General features: G+C 39.4%; 2 long non-coding RNA genes across 3 annotated transcripts; one reads left to right on the plus strand and one right to left on the minus strand.

Annotated features, from left to right (window-relative positions):
• Positions 1-872: 872 nt before the first annotated feature.
• LOC104671229 lies at positions 873-20,468 on the minus strand. Of its 2 annotated transcripts, XR_004057483.1 has the most exons (4): positions 20,317-20,468; positions 19,735-19,809; positions 15,118-15,253; positions 14,522-14,976 (listed from the first exon to the last, which is right to left on the minus strand). It is a non-coding gene; the product is annotated as an uncharacterized LOC104671229 (long non-coding RNA). The 2 variants fall into 2 exon arrangements; XR_749260.2 differs by lacking the exons at positions 14,522-14,976; positions 15,118-15,253 and adding an exon at positions 873-1,240.
• LOC104671228 lies at positions 7,300-9,595 on the plus strand. The gene is made up of 2 exons (XR_749259.1): positions 7,300-7,477; positions 8,121-9,595. It is a non-coding gene; the product is annotated as an uncharacterized LOC104671228 (long non-coding RNA).
• Positions 20,469-20,637: the final 169 nt, after the last annotated feature.

Genomic DNA, 20,637 nt, shown 5'->3' on the forward strand with positions numbered 1-20,637 from the left:
GTACACTGAAAAATCCTGGCTATCTATGAGAAATGGGTGAAGATAAATAATTGCAGTTGTTCTCTTTTTCTTTCACTTAAGGTAGAAACAGTGTGTTCACAGAATTCAGTTAATTATTTTTATTTTTATTTTTTTTTGAGACGGAGTCTCGCTCTGTCGCCCAGGCTGGAGTGCAGTGGCCGGATCTCAGCTCACTGCAAGCTCCGCCTCCCGGCTTCATGCCATTCTCCTGCCTCAGCCTCCCGAGTAGCTGGGACTACAGGCGCCCGCCAGGTCGCCCGGCTAGTTTTTTGTATTTTCAGTAGAGACAGGGTTTCACCATGTTAGCCAGGATGGTCTTGATCTCCTGACCTTGTGATCCGCCCGTCTCGGCCTCCCAAAGTGCTGGGATTACAGGCTTGAGCCACCGCGCCCGGCCTCAGTTAATTATTATAATACACATCTTGATTACCATACTAAAACTCTCCAAATTCTTCCTATAAGAGGTACAATGTTTCTTTATAATGGTGCCAAACTGGTATGGTAGGCAAGAACTGCTGCACTGGAAGCAAGCAGTTCATAATAACTAAAAGCTATTACACAGTGTCAGAGAAAGGTGATGCTATATCAGTTGCACTCCATCAATAAAAAAGCTAGGTCTGTTCAAGCTTTGTGCTGCCACAGCGCCATGAACTTCAAGGCATTATCCAGTGGCTACAGTCTCAGTGTTCCTTTTTCCAATTAGGCAAATGCCAAGAGGAGTGCCTTCTCACAAACATGTGTGTAGGTGACAGTAAATGCAATAATAAGACTAATTAATCCACTGGGTGCTTCAAAAGTGGAATGAGTCAGCCCAACAGAAACATATGATTTGTGTTCCTTTATTATTATTTCTTCTTTACCTGTGGAGCCAGAGGCAAGGAAGATGACCAAGAATTCAGACATGGGAGAGATCTGGATAAAGTTAGGAGCCTGTCTAATAGTTTAGAGCCTGGAAGATACTGTAGAGGAAAGTTGTTTATTGTTGTTTGTTTGTTTGTTTAGTGCTGAAGTAACTTTCTCTGGAGACACATCCTGAGCACTGTAAAGAACGTTGTTCCTCCCCAAATGCCTTTCTTCCTGGATCCAGCTACTTTTCTTTGAGTTGGAGAACTCATGCTTGAAAATCTCTGATTGGTAACAGCACACTGATGAGTAGATATTATTTGATGGGAAGCTGATGATCATGCCAGCCTTCACCGTATTGACTAATGAAAAACCTCTGAAAATAACAACATGAAAAGGACAAGGAAAAAGATTATCAGTATAGAAAAGTCAAAATTTCTTAATAAGAGAAAGACAAAAACCAGGTTACCAAAGCAAAAACAATTTTAAAGTATATTAATACCATATTTGTAATTTTAAAATTGTTATGGTGATTTGCTATGTTGTTAAGTTCACCAAGTTTTATTTTTTTATTATAGAGTTAATTTAATTGATAATAAAATGAAGGAAATTCCATTTAAATAAGTATTGTCTATCGTGTCACCATAAAAATTTGGTAAGGTCTGAATACTGAAGCTATTTCAGTAAAGCAAAGAAAGGTGAACGACTTGTGCATAACTGAGTATGTGCAATGTTATCCTACAAAAAAAAATTATTAAATAAATAAAAGGGGCCAAGTGCAGTGGCTCACAGTACTTTGGGAGGCTGAGGTGGGCGGATCACCTGAGGTCAGGAGTTTGAGACCAGCCTGGCCAACATGGTGAAACCCCATCTCTACAAAAATACACACACACACACACACACACACACACACACACACACACACACACATGCCAGGCCTGTTGGTGGGTGCCTGTAATTGCAGCTACTTGGGAGGCTGAGGCAAGAGCATCGCTTGAGCCCAGGAGGTGGAGGTTGCAGTGAGTCAAGATTGTGCCACTGCACGCCAGCCTGGGTGACAGAGCGAGATTCCATCTCAAATAAATAAATACATAAATAGAAATAAAAGGAATTTAAAAGAGAAAATTCTAAGCGAGTTTTGGGGAAAAAAATCTTACAGATCCTACATATCTAATTGTATTACTGTATTTGATTATTAGCAACTGTACAACTATAAAAGATATGACACTACAAACCAAACTCAGCAACTGTACGGTTTCATTTGATTTTGCTTTAAAGGTTTCTGTAGTCAGCAACAAGACAAACCATATTAATGGAGAGAAATCAGAAGAAACACAAAATTCTAAAGGAAAAAATAAATATACTCCAAAGAAAAACTAGAAGAAACAGCTGATAAAATACTCAAGAGGTCATTGCTATCTGGCAAAACTAATGAGCAGGAAAATAACTCAAAGAAGAATGAAAACTTTATCATGTCTCCACTACTAATGGACAATAGCTTGGGATACTTGTCTAAAAACTGTACTTTGTTTTTAGAGACAGGATCTCTCTCTCTGTTGCCTAGGCTGGAGTGGAGTGGCACAATCATTGCTCATTGCAGCCTTGACTTCCAGGGCTCAGGTGATCCTCTTACCTCAGCCTCTGGAGTAGCTGGGATCACAAGTGCACACCACCTCAAAAAACTGTACTTTTGGACAATGACTTTTGGTTAGTGTTTGTTTTGAACTCTGTAACAATAGTATGTGCATAATAAATAAATAAATAAATAAATAAATAAATAAATAAATAATGGGCCATTAAACTTTTCCTGATTACTTTCAAGAAAGAATCTCAAGCTTGATTATAATGGTGGAGGAAGCTTCCATTTTAGAGAATAACTTCTTAGTCCTATGTAATTACATTCTGAGAGACAAGATTTGACGTTCAAGTCCTAAAAAGTCATTACCATGATGCTCTACTTTAGTCATGTAACTGCAAATTTGTAAGGGTTTTATTTTCTAAAAACAGGAAATCAAAAGGAATAAAGTACTAGCCAAATTGACAATGATTTCTTTAAATTTATGGGAAACACAGTGCCTATAGTTCATTATTTCAGTGAAACATTTAGTTTGTCTTGTCAATAACTATTAAATGGGGGTAATATATAAAGATGAGGAAGCATTTCATCTTTTTCAATCAGAAAAAGAAAATGCATTTATCCTGTGAATTACCTGTACTGTTTCATGCATAGCAGCTGTATTGCTGCCACACATCTGTGGAAACACAGTATCAGCCAATTGTTAATCAAGGATCACTTCCCTTCAAAGTGACGGATGATCCACTGTTAAAACAGCTTATAAAAATAACTTCTTTGAAAAGGTGCTTCAGGGTTTTCAGATACATCTTACCAGTCCTGCTAGCTTAATGCATATTTGAAAGCTAATTTCTCATTAATATTTAAAGAAGAAATGGCTTTGGAACAAAATTTAAATAATCAATTTTATTTTAGAAATACAACATTATTGGCATTATTTTCATTTCGATTATAAGGAGTGATAATGTCCAAGATTGGCTTTTAAAACTGTTAATGAGCCCTGGCAATGCGAAAAAGATATGGATTAGGTAGATGTAATGAGATATGATTAAAGGGTGCAGGCACTGAAGGGTGTTGGAGAAATTCTATTCAGAAAGCATATAATTAGTGTCTGATAAAAGTACTTAGTAGACAAGATTTTTGAAGAAGAAAGGTTAAGATAAACACATACTTTATGACAAATCTGCTTAATTTTTCCCCTTTGGTTCTCTTACATACTCAATATTATGTTGAAGTTTCATACATAAATAATGTTTGTCGAATACTTGATGCAATTCTACTAGACAATTAGAATGTTTTAATTGCCAGACAGGAGAGAAGAAAATGTGTTGAAACATCTTATTCCATTTTCAGTGTACATTTCTTTGTTGATTTATGTAATGTAGCTAATAATACACAACCTATTCAGGTTTTAAACAAACAAATGAACTTCTAAAAAGCAAGCTTTCCATAAGTTGCTAAGCAACTCCAAAGGCACATTTTATTAGTTTAATAAATAACATTTAGATGAAGACAAATCCTTAAGAAGATTTCTAACTTTATTTTATAAAAAGTAGAAAATCCAAGCAGGTACCCTTCTGATTTTCTTGTTTCTAAGGCCTCAGGGGTAGGCAAAGTCACTGGCATATTCAGAGTTATATTTGTCTCACTAAGCAAAACATTTCTTAGATTGAAATTGTTGCCATGATAGAAGTTAAGACCTGGGACTCACAGTGCAGCTCTCCAGAGTTGGAGCTCATGCTTCATTCCCATGACTGAGGATTTTCCAAGCTCAGAACAGCTGACATTTTGGACATAGTAGTTTGTGGTTGTGGGGGTCCGTCCTGTGAATTTAACATGTTCAGCAATACACTGGTCCTCTATCTACCAGATGTCAGTAGTGTCCCCAGAGGTGCTGTAACCAAAAAATGTCTCCAGACATTGTGAAAAGTCTCCCAGGGGAGGGAAGGGACAAAAATCACCCCAGTTGAGAACCACTGCAATTGCATAAAGGGTAGATATGCTAAATGCAAAAAAAAAATCTAGAGCTTAACTGGTGATGAAGATATTTTGGGGTTAGTTGCCTTCCCTCAATGTCTAACATCCCCTGTCACTATCAATAATGAAAAATAAGGGGGTAGTACTGATTCCAGTGGTACTCTGGCTTTTGTTCTATGCAAGATTCATTCCTGATTTCATCATTTCAATGCAATTTCAATTGTATAAAAATTGAGGAGAAGGGACGTAATGATAGCTCTGACTATAGCCATTCTCTAACAGTACTGCATTCCAGAACTGCACCAAAATCTTTTCTCCTGCAGTTTTCCCGGCTAGAATATGTATGTGTATATATATGTATGTATGTTATTGAGACAGTCTTGCTCTGTCGCTCAGGCTAGAGGGCAGTGGCGCAATCTCGGCTCACTGTAGCTTCTGCCTCCCAGGTTCCAGCAATTCTCCTACCTCAGCCTCCTGGGTAACTGGGATTACAGGCACACGCCACCATGCTCGGCTAATTTTTGTATTTTAAGTAGAGACAGGGTTTCGCCATGTTGGCCAGGCTAGTCTCGGACTCCTGACTTCAGGTGATCTGCCCACCTCTCCCTCCCAAACTGCTGGGATTACAGGCATGAGCCACTGCGCCCAGCCTACAATCATTTTTAAAATAAAACTCAATTTTAGTAATGTCATCCTCTGCTCATAGGGCCACCATGGGTCTTTATTACATCTACTATCAAATAGAAACTCCTCCGAATGGTCTTTAAGTTTTCCTTCAATTTACCACCAAACTCCATCTCATCAAACATCTTTCTCATCTTTACTTATGCCCCCTTTACTCTTCTTACACACAATCAACTTGCATATTCCAATCTCCATGTGTGACATGTACAGGACAAATTCATTTCCTAAAGTTTTATTAATTATTCCTTCCTTTACTTCTTATCAATATCATACTCTAGTCTAAGAATGACAGGACTGCAATTATTGTGAGGTAATTATTTACTGAATGCCTTCAATATGCCAGACACCGAATATGGTTTAGTAGCTGTTTCTATCAATTTACATTTCATTATTTTGCCCAACCAGATTGTAAGTTCCCAGAGGGTAGGAGCAGGTCTTATTTGTATCCCTCTGACACCCCTTAATAATGATGCTAATAAATATGCTTTATATTGACTTGCAACTATAACATTTCAAATTACTGTCACGATTACTAGCTCATTGGTTATATATTTTCAGTATTTCACAGTCAATGAACATGGGTCATTAAATGCTCTGGGGAACAGACTGTGGATTACACAACCGGTGCTCAGTAGATATGCATTTAATACATGATGAGTGACTGAATTCAGTCTCACAACTTCACAACTCTTAACTGGTTACAAAAAATTCTTTTGGCATTTAAAAACAAAAGTTATTATAGAGAACAAGAACTGCCGAATGAGGCAGAAGACACAACACGGAAGTGAATTAAACTATAATATAGCAGCAGGGAAAACAAAAGAGGAGTCTTAGTTTCTGCCTCAAATTCACTACGAGAATTTAAATTCATTTCATAAGGTCTTGACCTCTTATCAAATAAAGCTGTTTTAAAAGAAAGCAAAATGCTGGGCACAGTGGCTTATGCTTTTAATCCCAACACTTTGGGAGGCTGAGGTGGGAGAGTCACTTGAGGTCAGGAGTTCAAAACCAGCCTGGCCAAAATGGCAAAAGCCAGTTTTTACTAAAAATACAAAAATCAGCTGGGTGTGGTGGTGCACACATATAAGCCCAGCTACTCAGGAGGCTGAGGCAGGAGAATGGCTTGAACCTGAGAGGCAGAGGTTGCAGTATGCCAAGATGGCACCACTGCACTCTAGCATGGGTGAGAGTTGGTAAAACCCAAAAACCTAAAAATCACAGCATTTTACCTCATATGTATACAGAAGTTCAAGAAAATATTTTCAGCACAGGTATGGTGGCTCAGGCCTGTAATCCCAACACTTTGGGAGGTCCAGGCAGGCATATCACCTGAGGTCAGGAATTCCAGACCAGCCTGGGCAACATAGTGAGAACCCCTCTGACAAATAATTAGCTGGGCGTGGTGGCAGGCGCCTGTAATCCCAGCTACTTGGGAGGTTGAGGCAGGAGAATTGCTTGAGCTAGGTAGACAGAGGTTGCAGTGAACTGAGATCGTGTCACTTCATTCCAGCCTGGGCAACAGGGCAAGACTCTGTTTCAGAAAAAACAAACAAACAACAAGCAAACAAAACTCTACATTGTTTTTTCAACAATTTTTGGTGATTTGCCCCACACCTGTTTGGGGGAGTCCCTAAATAAATAACACTTAAGTGCCTGTAAAAACCAAGTATTTATTAACTTTTCAACTGAATTCAGCCAAACACAGAAGTTAACTGATTTGAGGATACCCATTAACCCTAGGCACAATATACCTAAAGACAGAATATCATTTATCCAGTAATTCTTTCAACATGTATTGCGTGCCTACTAAGTGCAGACACTGGCCTAGGCCCTGGAGGCCTAAATCTCAGCTGCTGGTAGGAATTTGTACAGGGAATTCAGAAAGGGGAAAGTGATCTGAAAAGCCAAAAAAGATTTGTCTTCAATGAGCCTTTTCTTTCCACCTCTAGCTTTCTGGACCCTCAAATCTATGGAAGTGAAAAAAACTAAAGGACGTTCAAATTTTAAAGAGAAATTAAAGAAACAAGTTTAGGATCCCAGCAGCCACCTGGAAGATAAGAGAAAACAGCTCCCAACGCTGTCCATCATCCATGTGACTGGGCGGAAGTGCAGGAGAGCAAGCGGGCCGGAAATGCAGGGCCCGGGCGGGGGAGGGGAAGAGTCACGGCCCGCGAGGGTTGGAGACCGGAAGTGCAGGTTCTCCCGTGCGCGGGAGAATGTCCCTGGGCAGGGCGTGACGCTAAACCTAGGTCGCACGAGGCCTTTCAGAGATTCCTCCCACCACAAAGCCCCATCACAGTACAGAAGGCTTTTTGCAAAATAGGAATTTCTCAGCTTTTCCGAAGAGGTTCCTAAATGTGGCTGTAACCCTGACGTGAGGTTTGTAGTGAAGGGTCCGCGCTCTTCTCGCAGGGTTTTCTTAGACGAATTGGCGTCCCCCAAACCGGACGGGGAAGGGAAGGGACCCCTGGGCCTGGAGCCACGCGGGTAGGGCCGGGAGTGCTAAACTGCCCGGCTAAATGCGGAGCGGCGCCCCCTCCCTGAAGACTAGGGGAAAGAGGGACGGGGTCCGGGCGGACGCGATCGCAGAAAGCGGTCATTCGGGGCCACCGGAGCTCCGGCGGGGGCACCGAAAATGTGTCTGTTGGAGTGGTTGGCAGTGGCGTTTATTGAAAGAGGGGCTATTTATTCTCTCCTCCCTCCTTCCCCGAAGCCGGGGCGACTGGCGACGATCAGGGCCGAGAACTGGCTCCGGCCTCTGCGGACGCCGGAGGCGCGGGTGGCGCTTTGTAAGAGGTCGCTGGGGCGAAAGGGGTGCGGGGACGTACGCAGGGGGGCTCTTTTCAAATTGAGTTGTTCAGAATAAGGCTGTCTTCAGTTTTTTATCTGGGGTATAGGAAAGAAGCTAGAAACTCGGAGTCTCTCTGTCTCTGCCCCAAATTAATTGAGAAATTGTCAGCTTGCCCTGCAAATGCACTTCTCTTTACCTCTCTCAATCTTTTTCTCCATTCTCTACCCACAGAGTCGCTCCCGCCCCTACCTTCATCCCACACATTTCAGGAGTCCCCTATGTATTCTACAAAACACAAAACGACCATTTGAGCCACTTTAGTCCTTCTCAGCGTTAGGTGACTGATTTACATCAGAATAAAACTAGAGTTTCTTGCAGGTCTTAATGTAATTAAAATGCACCATCCCTGTATGTTCCCAAAGGAGTAGGAGGAAAAGTGTTTGGACAGGGGACTGATCTTCAATAGGTCTTCACAGCTTGGTTTGTACGATCACTTTTAAGCTCTCTTCCGCCTAGTTGTCACTGAGAATTCGGTTTGAGAGGAAATGGCTTTCTAGACGATTTTTCATCTAGATGATTTTTCATCATATTCAACTAAGAGTCTTTCTCATCCTCTAGCTCTCTGAATGTCGAAAAATATAATAGAAACTCTGCATTGATTTCCAAAGTTCTGATTTCCAGAGGAGCCCTAACTCTCCTGTCCTGCCTACATTGCGTGCCCTCTAACATCTTGGGAATGGGAAATAACACGGGGATCGGTAGCGGCAGAACTGCGCACCCTAACAACTTCTGATTGTTGAAAGGGGGAGGGGAGAATGGAAGAGAGGAATGGAAAGGCAAAAGAAAAAACATTTGTGTTCATTTACACATTTCCTGTGCAGAACAAAAAAGTCCCACCATCAGCAAAAGAAGTCTCTTCCTCCAAAATAGCAGCCAAAGAGAGAAAATTAGAATATGCATAAAGTCTTTCATTTTCATTCGCACAGAGCACGATTTCCAATTTCCGGCAGATTTGTATTTAAACTGCTCGATTAATCCCAATTTCTGAACAGCATTTTACTTAGCATTTTCCCAAAACTCACCTAAAGAGTTATTATTCCCCTCCCATCACCCTGTTTGGGAGCCTACCTTTTCCCTATTCTCTGACTGAGAATAAGAATTTCATTGATAAGCCTGTAACTTTATTTTTCCTGTCCATTGTTTTCCTTTTAAAACTAGGCTGATGCATTGGACCACACTTGAATGCAAGCTGGTTGTTGTCTGTAAAGTCGCGACTGCAAACGAGAGCCTGTTGGAAAGGATATGTTTTTGAAATGTGTACCTAAAAGAGAATAAACATGATAGGGCCAATAGACTCTTGCAGATCCACTCATATCATCAAACCCTTTCCTATTCTACCCAGGTCATCTTTTCACCACTAGAAATAGCTGAGATGCTTGGACATAATCCACCCTCCAAACCTTTCCTTCCCTCACTCCTTTTGAGGAGCTTGATAGACAATCATAGAATCCTCTTCAAAGGAATATTCCTCTTAAATATTCAGAGTGTCAGTCCATTAAATCTCCCTACAGCCCATTACTAAAATATTTTGCTTTGCCACTTGTGCAACAGATCTGGCTGTATCTGCCTTGAAATTTTCTTTGTTGGAAAAAATGTTATTGAGCTTCATTTGAATATCTTTTCTGAAATATCATCTCTTGACTTGGGCTTACGGCTCCTGCTTTTGAAACTGTATATGTTTATTTTACTTAGTAGTAGAATGTTAAAAGAATAAAATTACTACATATTGACTTACTGAAAAAAATAGATATCTTAATTCCATCAACCCCTACATTCCTCACTCTTGCACACCCCAAGACAGAAAGAACCCTTTATTTGATTCATAATGTAATCTAAGCAAAATGTAGTGGTTCTGGCTTTCCTTCAGTGTTTGTAGATCACATATAAACCCCAATTATGATAGTCAAAAACTTAGAAATACTAATATTTTTTCCAGCTTTTCAGTTTCTGTAAAAAACATACATATTTGAACCATATGCAGCATGGTATATGTAATATAGGTGCATAAGCATTTAAATATATGGTTTAAGTATCTGGTTACCTAAACAGCCATTAAGATATTGGGATGTAGAAGCTTATTAATTTTGTTAAATGGGTGCATAAACTGCATGTGTAATAGTGTCTGCATGACTTACTACTTTGAAATAACTGCTTTTATTGTTTCTTTCTGTCATGACAAAAGTATTACACAATTTATTTTAGTTGTGCATTTTTCTGTTGAGTTGGAGGTTCTCAGTTATATACCATTAAAACCAAAATGTTGGAAAATAAATTCTCAAAAGCCAGTCGGGAGTACATGAAACAGGATTGAAGGCCACATTTACTGGCAGTGCTGATTTCTTTTAATTTTCTTATTGAAACATATGATTGTTTCTTAACCACAGGAACAATTCAGACAAATAAGAAACTATCATAATAACAGAGTATTTTTCTTAAAATATTATTTTAATTAGAATTTCATTTTATATGGAAAGCTCCTGTTTGATTTCAAGTTGCAGAACTGTACTTCCAGAAGAGTTGGAGTGAATTTAGTAGTTATGATTAGTGCAGTGAGAAGACTGGGGGTCTCACTGAAGAATAGATTGATATATAGTTACAGCCAGAGCTGCATTTCTCCCATTGCAGGCTTAGGCGAGATAAGCCTGAACATCACCTCAAAGAATTTATCATCAGAAATGAAAGCACCTCATTCTTTGCTGATCTTTAGTGAAATAATATTCCCATGAACTGGAATATTTTTCATACTTTTTACAATGAAAAGACTAGGAAGAAATGAAATGAACTAGGATTGTTCAGCCTCCCTGCCGTGAAAGGTGAAGAGACAGATGCATGGTACTACAGCAGGGAAGTTGCCTTCTTTTTTTTTTTTTTTTTTCTATACCTCCCTTTCTTCCTTCAACTACTGCTTGGTTTTGGGATAGGGTGTATATGATTTTGAAGACAATATCTGCATTAAAATTTTCTAAAGGATAAAACTTGCTATTAATATTTATGCCTTTCTCTTTGTAATTTTTAAGGTGTACAGATCTTGCTTTTACATACATTACTAGGCTATATTACTTTTCAAGAAAACAGAACAAAGAAAATATGTTCAACAGTTACTCTTCCTTGATCTAAAATTGCCCTTCTATAGCTAAGATCCTTCTCCATTTGGCCATAGCTGCTGGACTGCCAAAGAATTTCTGTCTCAGTCTCTGTTCTCTTCCATAATCACCCTTCTTCTAACCAGCTTTCCTTCCCTTCTCACAAAAGAAGGAAGTTATAAAACAACCTGCTTTCACCTCAATATCTTCCTGATAAATATTGAGTCTGATTCCCTCCCAATCCGTTTTTTAATTTCATTCATTTTCTTTTTGGGGGGATAATGGTGCCTGGGGGTTCATGAGATGGGAAGAACATGGGGCTGAGAGGAGAGTTGGATTACTGCAGACACAGACTCACTGGCGGACACTTTCAAGCCTAGTCCTAGGAACTGGTGGCTGTTCTTTCACCTAAACAATAAACCTTGGCAAGTTTACAGCTCACAAAAGCATTTTTCCCTTCTCCTGAAGAAATGGGCTGAGCTTTACTTGCCAGACCACCACCAGTTACTAACATCTTTAACCTGTTCTCTTCCCTCCAGGTATACTCCCTTCACTTCATTATCCTCTTTATGTCTCTCTATCCCTAAAGGAATCAAGAGTTCATCCTGGGGGGTCTAATTCCTACTTCTTATGTCTTGCCCTATGGGCTGGCTTCCTTAGGGCCAGTGATCCCTTTGGACTCATAGGAACCTCAGTGACTCAGCCCTTCTCAAACTCCTCAGCTTTGTAAACTTGCTTCCCAAATAGGACAGCTTGCCCACTCACCAGCAGGGCTCCAGCTAGAAGGCACCTGGTCCTTTTACCCAAGAATCCCTTCACACGTCTGCCTCCGCACCCAGTTTCCCGCCCCCACCCCCCGGCCAAGGTTGGTTTATTTGGGAATGTCATCTGCAGGGCAGCATGTCCATAGCAATAAAGGGGAGTGGATACAAAAATACTCAGTGCCATTAAAAAGACCTACCATATTAGACCAAGGGAGTCTCTATTAGGAAACTTGGGTTGGAATAGATCATCCATTTAACCAGTGAAACAAGTAATCAGAGAAATGCCTGACTGCAGCTGTGAACCACAAATTTCAGATAGAAATGCATTACATCTTCATCCTGTCAGCCAGATAAATTATTTTAAAATTATTTCTGCTGTTATTTGCATCATTATTATTAAGTTTATTTTTGTCATTATTGTAATTTTTGTTATTTATTTTTGTTGTTGTTGCAGCTATTATACTATTCAACAGAAGTTTAGAAAGATTAGTCAGATTAATTAGTTTATTGGTAATTTAAAGCTGAAAACTAGTAATTAAGCCAAAAACTAAAAATGATCAGGGATGATTCATACTAATGTAGAATTTGGGAGGAAGAGAACCTAAGTTTTGGACATAAAATTTGGCAGCTGTGAAATAAATAGGACTTGGGGATAAAAAAAAAAACTGAAATTTTCTTAGTCATTCAATCACTCCCCCTCCCCCAAATTCAGCTAAGATTATTCTGTATTTGCTTGGTAGAGGAAAAAAAATTCTATTTGTTTTTGTTGACAGGGAACAAAGATCCCATGTATGTTCTTCATGTGATTTGCATTTTCATGTGGATTCCCTCTGCTCAGGACCAACCAAACATTTAAGATCACTCCCCTCCAAGTTTGACTCTTTTATCTCTTTGCTCTTGTTAGGCACCTCTCTGAAGAGGGTGCATCATATAAAACAGGTATACAATTTCAGCCCTCTCAGACATTCTGTGGAATACAAATTCAATAATGCAATTTTCTTCACAACATGCTGTGTTCTCTTTCAAATATAATTAATGTTTTGATAGTATAGTTCTTTAACTACATACATACACACAAAAACAGACATACCCTCTAGCTTTTCTGTTTGTGTATCTAAAGCAGAAATGGATGCAGGCCTCTGAGTGAGTCCTAAAATTCCTCAACTCCGGCCCACAGAGAAGAAATCTGTTTAGGTAAAAACTGCACAGTCTGTTGCCTACCCAAAAATATTTAAAACAATTAAAAATTGTAAGCTCCTAGGATTTAATACTATTTTTTTCTGTTAAATTTCCTAGAAAATAAAGGATATTCTGAATTGATAATTTGATACAGACATTTACTAGAGAACAGTTAAAATAAACAAAAACACTGTCCTAAAACCCTGGTTGTCTTTTCCAAGTTTTAATGATGGAAATTGAATTTCAAACTCTTCCATTTTATCCAATTGGTGCTAAATTGACAAATGTATAAAAACTAGCAACCACAATAACATAACTACAATGACTTACATAAAAAAATGCTTACTGTATCAAATACCTCAGCTGTATATTTTAGTTGAATTAACTCTCTTAATTGCTATCGGTTGTATATAGACATATTTGTATGTGAAATAAATGGTCCCAACAGACAGACACAGATATGTAGATCACATTATGGCCAATAGGAGTTAAGTGAGTTAATCCTGAGCTTCCACATTCAAGTGTACTATATCCCTAAAATTTCATTTCTCCAAATGGATTACAATTAAAAGAGAACAAATAACCTTGCAGATTGCAGAGAATCACATATTTTCTGTCTTTCATATAGAAAATATGTACTATATAATACTTAATCCAATAAAAATATAAGCTTTGATCTCCCTATGTTGTTACTGAGTTGAAGAAGCTAGATGTGTGGCACTAGAATACTGATTTCCAAGCATCATGGCCATTTTGTTTGAATTATGAATATATAAAAAATGCTGGTAGGGGAAATATGTGACACATTTCTTCTTTCCACAGATTTTTTAGAGGGAATGTGTGAAAGATTTTATAAAAATCTTTTAAAGTGTTTTCTTAATCTTCATGTGATATTTAATGTTTGGAATTATTAAAGAAGATAAAAGAATCAATAAGGAAGGGAGAATGCGCGACTGATTTCAAATAGGTCTTACTGAATGAGAAAAAACATATTTTCCAGTGCAGTTTTGCAAAAAAAGAGGGAGGGTATAATCAGTGAAAATCTCATTTGTATTTTTTTGTTATGATTTTAGATAATAGCCAACTAGGGTTCCTTTTCCATTACTTTCCTCCTAACTCTTTTCCTTGAAAGCATAAATGTGCAAACGACTTACACCTTTATTCTTTCACAGGCTAATACAGAAACAACAAATATTTTCGTTAAATGCTTGATAGAAAAAGCCCTTACAGGTCTACAAATTCAATCTTAGTACAAGACTAAATTACCAGTCCAGTTGTTTAGATACAAGTGACCTGACATTCGCCTTTAGTGAGCTATAAAGCAATATATAAAAGGAAGATTTTTACAACATTGATCAGCAGTGATGTGTGAGCTATCAAGAAGAAATTATCCCTCAGACATTTTATATTTGTTATGATTCTTCCTCCTTATTCCTTTCTTCCAATTTGTTCTTTGAGAGAGACACGACTAATTCTCTGATTTTCCAAATGAGGTTTTGTTTGGCTCAGATTAATATTAAAGAAGATCACATACACGGTCGAAAAATATTGTTATTTTTCTTTAATGGGGAAAATTGGACTCCCGCGTGTCAGATCTGTGGATTTCCGAAAGGCAATGGAAATGGTACTGACATCACTTTGCACTTTAACAATCGGATTTGGTCAGGGTACAAGTTGTTTGTTTAACCCGACAGCTCGGTGCACCCGGTCGCACGCTTTGCACACTCATTAAAACGATTATTCACGACCTGTCGAGTGTTTTCGGGTTCATTCACAGGAAAGGCTTGGAGCGAGGGAGAGCAATTCAAGTCAACACTGTCCACTACCCCTATGCACGTGAGGACGAGTAGCTGCGTGCGTAAAAAGACCGAGGGAGGGGTGGGTGAGTACGCTTTAGCTATAAGTCCTGTTCATCCGATGCTCTGGAATCTCAGTCTGGACAGAATGCCAAGAACGCTTGGTCCTACAAGGACCACGTCGTTGCTACGTTAACTTCGAGGACTTGGCACAAGACAGAAAAAAAAAAAAAAAAAAAAAAAAAAAAAAAAAAAAAAAGGAAAATAAAATAAATAAACTCAAAACTCTCCCTCTGCTCCTCTTTTCAACCTTCTGCAAAACTTTTTAATCCCAGGACTCGCCCACCTTCGGTCTGCAGCCACCCGCGGGACTGAGAGCAGCTCCACCTCTCACAGCGCGGACGCTAAGGATAAGTAGTTTCAGGAAAGCTCGCCAGGGTGAGAAGATTAATTCCTTTTCCATCTCCCAAGGCCCTATCGTTCTAAAAATAAAAATAAATAAATAAATAAATAAATAAATATAAAAAAAAATTGCTATATTCCTTGCACAGACTGGGGGTGGTTGGTTGGCCCAAAAGATGAAGAATAGGGCTGTTAACAGTATTTGGTAAATGTATTACAAACTGTTAACAAGGAAGAATTAATCCTCCAAACTTCAATAAAAGTCCTATAAAATGAGCATTAAATAGCCCTCAATAAATTAGGTCACTTATTTTCTCCCAATTTTAAAGTCATCTTTAAATATTTTGTAATGGTGATAGGAGAGGCACAGACATTAACGCATCTCAATATCCCACTGTTGCTCTGTGCTTATAAAAGGCACACTACGGGGTCTTTAGTTTTCCTATTTGTTCAAATAAATTCTGATATGTAACATTCCTGTGAGATATTAGTTCAAGAGATGTCTATCTTTGTAAGTTATAATCACACATAATGTTAAATAATACAAAATATGAGTGTATATATATATATATATAAACTATATACTCAAGAACTCCAGATTGTCTCATTCAGCCTAAGTACCCCTGGCATAATTTAGAGTTAATAGATGTTTTAAAACACATGTATTATGTCTATATTCAAATGATTGCTACTTGATTTTTCATAAACAGCATTAATAAACTCAATGGCCAGCTTATTGTTATGAAGGTAACTTTATCATACCAATGGAAAAAGACAACGAAGCTCATTTAGCAGTTTCATTCTATTATATCTGACATCACAAAATCATCTATTTTTCTATTTTATTGAAGCACATCAATACAATGTATGAAGAAAAGAATGGAAGTTTTCAAGCAGCATGAGGTTTTAATCAGAAACAGATTCCTAATTGCTAAAAAGCAAGTATGAATAAGTAATTTCATAATCTCCTTGGGTTGCCATAATTCACTATCTGGTTTACTTAAAATGGATCTGTCAAGTGTGTTTCGCTTCCTATATAAGCTCTTTCATTAAAAGCAACCCACGATAATAATCAAGAAGCAGATGCTGAAATATGTAAGTAAATAACTGAAAGTCTCTGCATAAATAAACACAAATCAATGTAGTAATAGACAACACTATTGATGTAGGAATGATCGATTTTAGTTTTCTAACCTGCAAGCAGAGATTGCCATGTATAATTAAAAGTATATTTTTCAACTCCATTAATACTACTACTACTGGGAAAAAAATTCTTTCTGCCAGTTCTACCTGAATCTACTTTATTCCTTCTAGTGTATTTCTGATGGGATGGGAGGAGTATTCTGTTTTTTCTACGAAAGCTTTGCCAAACTTTAAAATGACATCATTAATTATATAAATTACAAAAGTATCAAATAATAAAATTACCACCTAATTCTTGCTCTGAATTTTTCAACCTTTATCCCAGCCTCTAATTATTCATTCAGCACATTTTAATAGGAAAAACACACAATAGTGCTTATTATTTTTAAAGATCTTTTTCAACTACTGTAGTACATTTTGGTTTAAATATTCTTCGGGCCTTTTGTTGAAACAAATAAGATGTCATTTCCTCAGTACACTATGGAAGCTCCCACACCTATACTTGCATATGGAAGCACCATGAAACAAAAAAGGAGAAAAAAATAAACTGCATTGTTTCAATATTGTTTCATATAATGATTGCAAAACAAACTAGTATCTGACTCAAAGAAATAAATATACTTTGGATTTCTAGAAATTCACATCTAAAACAATGTTTTAGATTTTGCTAAAAGTTAAATTTTCTTTTTGAGAATATGTATCCCTGGAAGGCCGAATTGATTTAGATTAGCAAGCACCAGTATGTGATGAGTTTGAATATTTAGATTCTGGAGAGTAATGAAAATACAGTGTTCATATTTTTTCTTCATCAACAAAGATGCTTATTTACATTCATTCTTGAATCCAGGCTTCTCCAGCACAAGCCTTTAAAAGAATGTCTTCTTTATGAAATTCAGCTACTTTGAAAGGGATTTTTTTCCTATGTGATATCACTGGCACACAAATATTGATTTTCATTGTCTTTATAATATTGTATCACAAAACACTCTCTCAGACTTCTCTCCCATCCAGGGCCAAGAATTCAAGGGCAACCGAATCCAAAAGGAAAATATCATCAGTTATTATTTAGGGCTAATTTAACAGATAATTTAACTTCAAACAACAATGATCAGGTCATTAAATTTCAGAGCAATGAGAAAATGAAAGAACTGAGAGACAACTCTCCATAACCCCATTACAGATTTTAGTCTTCGTGCTCAATCAACGGAATCAAAAACGTCTACGCAGGAAGATATGTTTTCACCTTAAACGCATTGATTCAAAGAATGAGACAATAGGAAGAGATGAGGAGGAATAAAGTTGAAGACGACGACTCCAGTTTCTGAGAGTGCCAGCAGAGTAGGCAAATTCAACCTAAGCCGAAAATGAACACCCAAATATGTTTGTTAATTAAACATTCCCTTTCATTCCAACACGAATCTCAAATGTGTAAATGTCCAACATGCTTTCCTCCTATGCGGCTTTTCTGCAAGATAGGGAAGATAGGACCGAAGATACGGAAAAAGATTACCTGTGCTAAGCAACAGACCACGAAAAAAAGTGTGACATTTTATTTTCCCTCTCACCCTCACAAACGTAATTTGTGAGTTATTTGTTATCATTTTAAATGCCTTTTCTGATCACAACACTTTCAGAATGTCTGCCTACCTCAGGGTTTGATAGAGGAGCTGGTGAAGACGGTGTTGAATCATAGAAATTGAGTCTTACTTGCAGGGGAGAGCGGGTGAGGGGGGAGTCGGAAGTGGACCACCTCTGTTCTGCGTAGCCCTTCCTTCCCATCGCCTTTCCCAGACTGAAGATTACCGCCTGAGAATCTCCGCACTCGCGGGATACTCTGCCCACCGGAGTCCCGGCCTCCCTCTCGCCAACAACTGGCCGCCTTCAGTGCTCTGGGAATTCCCACCCCGAGGCTACCTCTTTTCCTGTGAGATCCCTCCACCTTGGACCACAGGCTTGGGCAGAGGGAAGCAAAATGGGATAGAAAGCGAAGGGGGAGTGGGGTAACACGTGGAGAGGAGAAGAGATGTCCATTACAGAGCAAATAATTTTATCTACTAGCTGAGAAGTGCTGAGATCTGAAACCGCACCGGGTAAACAAAAGGCAACAACTTTGGGAGGCGAAAAAAGGTTGGGGGGAGGTGGTGGCACACAGAAGATTAAGAAGAAAGGGAAAAGGTAGGGAAGGGCGCCAGCCAAGGTTCTGAAGTCACTTTTCTTGGCATCAGCCAATATGAGGTACCAAACGTACAGCTCTGCTTGTCCTGGGCAAGAGCGCCCTCACGTTGCTGCTCCCTGCGCAGCGCCCGGCTTCACCCTCTGCGGGGATCTCCGCCGCAACGTTCCGAGAGCTGCTCTCCTCCTCGGCCACCGCGCAGCCAGGGCGGCCCCAACTCAGCAGCTTAAGTTACTTCTCCACACCGGTTCAAAACCCGAGAAAACAACGCTGCCGGGTCCCTGCCACAACGACTTCAAGTCCCGCCATTATGCCACCTCTCCATCTTCACCCAGGAGTCCCTGAGGCGCCGGGAAGGCTAATTAATAGGACACCGCGACGAGAGTCCCAAATTCGCTTCGGGCCGAGCCAACCTGTGTCTGGCGCGTGCTCTCAGCCACTCTGGGACAGAGAGGCTCTCGAGCGTACTACCGAAGTCTCCTAAGTGTGCATTATTAATCAATTATTTGCCTGAGATTTCCAAAGCCAGGAACTGAGATTCCCAGCAGGGACAAAGTCAAGCCCAGAACGGTGTTCATTTCCCTAGTCTTTCGAAGAGACAGAAGAGGAGACTCCCACACGCACCCAGTGCCTCGCCCGACCCGGAGCAGCCGGGCTAAATCCGACTGAGACCCTGGTGTGACCCAGGCCAAGGAGCTGGGGGCGGAGGGCCAGCTCTGGGGAAGGTTGGCGATGTTAGTGTACAAATAGAGAGAGAAGGGCGATCCAAAGAAGAAGAACTTTAGAGAGAAGCAGGTTCTTGGCTCTGGAGCAAAGAGCTTTAACTGAAACAGGGATAGCTAATAACCCTGTGTTTGAGCGTTAAGAGCGTCCCGGAAGTTCCTGTAGCAACCATAAGACTCAGAAATCATATTTCCACGAAAAGAATTAATTTACACTTTAGGACCTATTTCAGTCTCCCTCTACCACTTCTCCGTATAAATTTTTCTCGTTTTCTCTCCATGTTCCTTTTGCCGTGTCTACATCCTTTTGAACTGGGGATTCACCGTGATTTCTGTCAACGTGGAAAATATTGTGCATCCTTTCAGCTACGTCTGTTGGTAGCGAGCCTGCTAACATTTTCTAAGAAAAGATGAACACTTAAGGCCAGGACCCCAAAGTCAGGCGTTAAAACTTAGTCAAAAGCAGTCAGTTACACATATTCCCTACCCCACCCCTTCCCCTCTGAAAAGCACTTTCACTTACGGATCTTTGCTGTAAGAGCGCTTCCAGTCCTGATATCCTTTTTCTCGGCATCCTTCGGACAACCTCAGGCAGAGCCTTAGGTGGTGGGGAAAAACAAAAACAAAACACAGTAGAAATCTGGAGGGAGACAAGAGGCACAAAACATAACAATACATCGTCTATTTGCCAGCCTGGAGCCCTCTTGGCCTACATACTCAGGATAAGGTCCCTAGAACTGACCGCTAGGGTGGGGAATGGGTGCCTTTGGGAGCCAAAATCTGAGGTTGATTATTTTAACTGCTGGTGATTGAGGGGAAAGGGCCCTGAAGGCAGGATAGAAAGGGGGAATGAATGGTATAGAGAAAAGAAATCCTTAAAAAAAAAAAAAAAAAAATCACACAAAAGAAAATCTAGCATGAAGTACTAACTGGGAAAGATCTCTAGCACCTTTTAACTCTTACAGGTAGGTAGTTCTTAGGAAGAATGCAGACGTGTGTGCCCAAAAGAGAGAATCTAGATGACCTCTATTCTATCCGTATCTACAGGATCTGGCCTTAAGTAGAAAAATAAAGAGGGGAAAATTTTAATTCAAGTTTCACCTACCCTGCTTGTTGGAATGGCTGTGCAGATTTTCAGGCTGGAGAGTTCCATCTGTCTGGCAGAAGCTGAAGTGGTGTTGGGGGCAGGTTATCTGGTGAAGTAGGAATGTACAGGAACCCCGCCCTCTAGGCACAGTTACACAACCCCAGCAACCCATCTCAGCCAGTTCTAAAACCTCTAATGATCTTCACCTTCACCCTTTGTTAGTCTAATTCTCCAACAGGCTTTTAGTCTCAAACACAACCAGTCACTTTAGCTATTCATAAAATTAATTTCTCAAAGGCAAAATTTTCCCAATGCATGCAAATTCCTCAACAATGTTGT

This window comes from Rhinopithecus roxellana, chromosome 5 (genome assembly GCF_007565055.1).
Source record: "Rhinopithecus roxellana isolate Shanxi Qingling chromosome 5, ASM756505v1, whole genome shotgun sequence".
In the NCBI taxonomy this organism is placed as follows: Eukaryota; Metazoa; Chordata; class Mammalia; order Primates; family Cercopithecidae; genus Rhinopithecus; species Rhinopithecus roxellana.